Raw genomic sequence first — 6,086 nt, forward strand, 5'->3', positions numbered from 1 at the left:
AGACAAGCTCCAACTAGACTTGATCTGGGTTCCCGGCCACAGGAACATTTTCGGTAACCAAGAAGTAGACGAGTTGGCAAAGGCAAGAGCTTTTCTCAACGAATCCTAGGCGGAGCTAATACCAAGCCCGCTAGGGTCGATCAAAGGAGTGATCAATAGACAATTTCAACAAGTTGCAAATAACAGGTGGAAAAACATTACAAAATGCGTCATAATTGAACAATTATGGCCAACATATGACAGGAAAAGAACCAACGACTTGTTAAATAGGTCAAGGAAAAGTATCTTTAGAGTAACAGCTGCCACAACAGGGCACTGGCCATTTGGGGAACATGCGTCCAAAACGGGTATTGTCTACAACAACATCTGCCGAGGCTGCGAATAGCAGGGAACAAGGGAACAATTTTCCACTTTCTCTGTGAATGCCCACCCCTATCACAGATCCGACACAAAAGACTTGGAATCCATCAAGCACCAAACCTTGAATGGATTTCTACTAAAAGCATATCAGACATAAGTAGCTTCATCCAAACCTCAAAATGGTTTGAGAGAGAAGGTGAAACGTGATAGAAAATACAGAAGGTTCTGCGAATAGTGTATCAAAATGGCACATCAAGTGCTAATTGAGCCCGATAGACAACAGGGCTGCACCTACCTACCTATCTGTGCACACTCGATCAATAAAGTGAGGAACTGTATACCTGCGTTTTGTGTTCTGTTTATATAACTTGTAGTAATATTTATATTAACAATCCGTATTTATAAAATTGATTATTCCTCACATGCTATGTACATATATATGGTATTAATTAATTTTAACAATCAGTTTAAGTAAATATGAAGTAACAATTAAATAAAAGAAATAAATTTAAAAAATACTGAATTTTATTTAAAAGAACTGAATTTTTTAAAAGTAACAACCCTACAAGACGGGTAATAGTTTAATAAGTGGTAATCGATAGGTTGTCAGTAATTAATGCCTTCGTTATATGTTAGGTTATTTTTGTTCTAGCCTCGGGAACAATGTAACTATTTATCTCTCTTTCACTACACGTCGGTGCGATTAGCTTACTCGCTCTCTATCATTGATTTTGCGCATCTGTTTGGTTAGCCATCTTTTAATGAAAATAGTTTGTTTGGTTATTGTTATGGCCACCTAGGAAACTGGTCGATACGTTATTTGTTTGGTTATTCATTGGTCACAGAAAACTGGTGCAACGGTCATCGCGACACTTGCTATGCGTTATTTGTTTCGTTATTAATTGGTCACCACTGCCTATCAGTCAACTTTTTCCTTATAAATAAAACAATTGAAATTTTTATTTTATTTCATTTCATTTAATTATTTTATGAAGTGTTGTGTCTTTCTATTTTTACAAATTTCCAATAATTATTTAGGGTTAGCTTTTAAAAATTACCATTTACATATCTAACCATATATATATTACAAACTTAATTTTCTTTTACAATCAACTTTTTGGCAACATTTATATATGGTATTTACTATATTTTGTTCGTAAAAAGCTTATACATATATGATTTATATTGTTATACTTCGTATAATTTATAATACTAAATACATTAATCTACTAATTCTAAATTTGTACATATAAATAAGCTAAATTAAAGATAACATTTTAAATTAATTAATTAAAAAAACGTAGTATTGAGTAATTTTAATATGATAATAGTGATTGGGTCCGGCTGAACCGAAATTCGCAAATATCTAAATTAATGGAAATAATTAAATTATTTTTTGTTTGTATTTGTTAAGGTATCTACATTAAATTTAAAAAATAAATACTATAATTACTAATACTATACTATTTAAATTTGTACATTACAGCTGGTATTCCAGTAAGAGATGCAAATTTCTCCATCAACTTGTATAGGTGCTAACGCTTTCAACTGTGGTAAATCTTGCTTTGGAGTAGATAACGTCCAGCACCCTCAGTGTTGAGAAATTCGCCGGCTACTTTAATGAATACATACTTTATACGTGTGAAATAATAATATGAAACTTAAATATTAACTAATTGTTGTTGACTTACATTCTCCCTGTTTAAATATCATTGAACATGCATACTTATCAGCAAAGCCGAAATACAATTAAAAATAAATATCTATTTTCAAACATATGTACATACATACATATGTATGTATGTATTGACATATACATAGCCATGCATTTACATGCAATGCGCATCCAATAAAAATAAAAATGCATAGGGACACATGTCATAAATTTGCAGAAGAGATAAGATTTAACACACACACACACTCTCACACATGAATTAAATTGTATGCTGGAAAATAACCCCATGTCAAGCAGCAATAAACAATATGCTGCAATACATACAAACATATACACATACACATATATTTAGTTATTTAAGATAGTTTTAAAATTTGTATATAAGCAAGGAAAATAAAAAATAAAATTAGAGTGGATAAATTCTCAGCTCATATAAGTCTTTATTTTTCCCTCAGCAGCGGTAAGAAGTTAAAGATACTTATTTGAGTTTATAACATTTGGTCCATTGGCCAAATTTAAAAAAGCCCTGATATTATAAAAAATACAGGCAAATAAAAAGTAAGCCCTGTTATTAATATAAATACAGGCAAAATTAAATTGTAAGACGGGTGTATATTCCTGCATTAAAACCGATCCCATAAGCCGTTTTAGCAGAGACTAAAAGCAGTGATCTAACTGCTATCCAAGAGATATTCAGCGGCTGTAAGTCGAAACACAGCAAGGTCAACTAGGCGACCAAATCAAATACCTCCAACGATTTCTCTGGAGAAAAACAAGCAATTCATCAATAAATAGGAGAAGTATTGCAAAAAAAAATTCTGGAAATGGGTATAAACAGAAAAAAAATTCTAGATGTCCAAGCAGATTTAGCCGAAAAAGTGTTGTACACATCCATCACTATTTCAGCAAAGACTTTAAAGAAAACAAAACTTGAAGAAAACATTAAAATTCTTGAAAAGTGCCAAAAAGAATTCGATACCAACCACGAAAAGCTAATGGCAGATGGCACAGGAGAAGAAGATTACTTCAAGAAGAATACATACAATAACACTATGATTAAAATCGAAGAGGCAATCAATGCATTAAAGATAAGCATTTTAAAAGATAAGCCTCCAGTCGAATTTGATCAGCAAATTGAATCAGTTCAAATACGATGCACTCCATTTTCATGAGAAAAATTGAAAACCTCAAAGAAAAATGGAAGATCTAAGCATGGAATTAATGATCGACAACGATCAAATAAAAGGCTTAGACTTTTTATTTATTGACATCTGTTCATACCAAATGAACACATCCCTGCATTGTCCTCCTAACTCGTCTAAATACGAATTAGAGGACAATGCAAAAAACACCCAACAGCGCCAACATAACAGCGATTTATCCAACAGAACAAAAAGACAAAAAAAAAACGAATCACTATTGCGGGCGGACACATAGGCACCAAAAGCAGCAGCAATAACAACCACAGCAGCATCAGCAGTAACAACAGCAACAGAATAAAAGGTCTCAACGCGGGAGTAAAAAACCATATCAGGTGATTTTAAATATAATTAAATTCCTAATAATTGTAATTATATTCATAAAACCCCACACAATTATACACACCCACTTGTATTTATCACCCCATACACATATTTTATATTTATTCAAATACACCAATTGAATTGTTACCCGATTTCTAATAGTTTTTATTTTATTTGGCACACCGGCAAATATATCGTCGATCACCCCGACATTTTGGTCCTTCGAGCCGGATCTTCCGCCTAATAAAATAAACCCACCCAATTAATCATCGTTTGGAAAAGGATTTCGGATCATCAGGATTTGTGCACATACATATTTTCACCCACCCAATCAACCGTATTTTGGATCCTCCGGGTTAATATTCACCTACCCAACAACCACCATCTTCAGGATATTCACCCACCCAATCATCCACTTTATCATCAGACCCATACGTGGAAAAATTGTAAGTACCCAAACTCAAAGATATTTAAAATATAGTGATATATATAAATTGGTGCAAATCGGAATAAAAACGGCAAAGTGAAACAATAACAAAATTAATACTCTATTCCAAAGTAAATCTTTTGCTTAACCGCTATTAAGCACAAAGTATTTGCTAATTTTGTTATTGCCATATTCCGCTTTGCACCTTACCCGTTGACGTAGATACATGCACATATAATTTTGAGAGCCAAGTAGCGTTGCTTTGGCCCCCACTCGTACCTACGCGTACATCAGTGGTCGGCATGAGAGGATCTGTCACTGTGTTGGTGAGCACGAAAAAAAAGTGGCCCAGTGAGAAATTGGAATTAAAATTAAGCAAATTTTATAATTAATTAAGAGTATAATGAAAATTAACAAAACGTCTTTTAAGGATATATTCCCTATTATCTTTAAAAGACTTGGAAATATAAAAGGCATTTCATGGCACCATTTGGCAGCCATTTAGAATCATAAAATATTTCTCGTCTTTAAAAACTGTATCTCAAAAACCTGTGTAAAATTTCATCAAGATCGATTGAGAATTCCTCTAGAAATCTAGCAAATCGGCTACAAAAACACAGTTTGTGAGAAAAATGCGTTTAAGGACGGCACACTCAGCTTAGTTAGCCTCGAGCGCTAACATGTTCTCACGTCTATATCTCCGAACTCGGATCGGGCTGAAAATAATAACATGTCTATGCTTTTAAAATTTATTAAACACTAAAAAATCGATTTTGAAACTCCGTAAACTCATGTAATTACTTCAGTTGGTTGGTTAAACATACTAATAATACTTCTTGCCCAAGCAACGGCTCAAATAATTTTCAATTTTCTAAAACCAAACCCTAAAATTACACTAATTACGTTTATTATACTCTCTGGTTTCTAAGTAATCAGGAGGTCAGCTCTGTTTAATTTTGATCTTTATGGAAAGATAATTCTATTGAACTATCGAAACTATCGGGTGATTTTTAAGAGCTTGATAACTTTTTTTAAAAAAAAACGCATAAAATTTGCAAATCTCATCGGTTCTTTATTTGAAACGTTAGATTGGTTCATGACATTTACTTTTTGAAGATAATTTCATTTAAATAAATGTTGACCGCGGCTGCGTCTTAGGTGGTCCATTCGGAAAGTCCAATTTTGGGCAACTTTTCGAGCATTTCGGCCGGAATAGCCCGAATTTCTTCGGAAATGTTGTCTTCCAAAGCTGGAATAGTTGCTGGCTTATTTCTGTAGACTTTAGACTTGACGTAGCCCCACAAAAAATAGTCTAAAGGCGTTAAATCGCATGATCTTGGTGGCCAACTTACGGGTCCATTTCTTGAGATGAATTGTTCTCCGAAGTTTTCCCTCAAAATGGCCATAGAATCGCGAGCTGTGTGGCATGTAGCGCCATCTTGTTGAAACCACATGTCAACCAAGTTCAGTTCTTCCATTTTTGGCAACAAAAAGTTTGTTAGCATCGAACGATAGCGATCGCCATTCACCGTAACGTTGCGTCCAACAGCATCTTTGAAAAAATACGGTCAAAAATACGGTCATGCATGGGATTCCACCAGCGTACAAACCATTACGGTGAATGGCGACAGTGCATTTTTGAACTTGGGATGTTTCAACATGGCGCTACATGCCACACAGCTCGCGATTCTATGGCCATTTTGAGGGAAAACTTCGGAGAACAATTCATCTCAAGAAATGGACCCGTAAGTTGGCCACCAAGATCATGCGATTTAACGCCTTTAGACTATTTTTTGTGGGGCTACGTCAAGTCTAAAGTCTACAGAAATAAGCCAGCAACTATTCCAGCTTTGGAAGACAACATTTCCGAAGAAATTCGGGCTATTCCGGCCGAAATGCTCGAAAAAGTTGCCCAAAATTGGACTTTCCGAATGGACCACCTAAGACGCAGCCGCGGTCAACATTTAAATGACATTATCTTCAAAAAGTAAATGTCATGAACCAATCTAACGTTTCAAATAAAGAACCGATGAGATTTTGCAATTTTTATGCGTTTTTTTTTTTAAAAAAGTTATCAAGCTCTTAAAAAATCACCCGATTC

Source organism: Bactrocera tryoni, unplaced genomic scaffold, assembly GCF_016617805.1.
Source record: "Bactrocera tryoni isolate S06 unplaced genomic scaffold, CSIRO_BtryS06_freeze2 scaffold_11, whole genome shotgun sequence".
Classification (NCBI taxonomy): Eukaryota; Metazoa; Arthropoda; class Insecta; order Diptera; family Tephritidae; genus Bactrocera; species Bactrocera tryoni.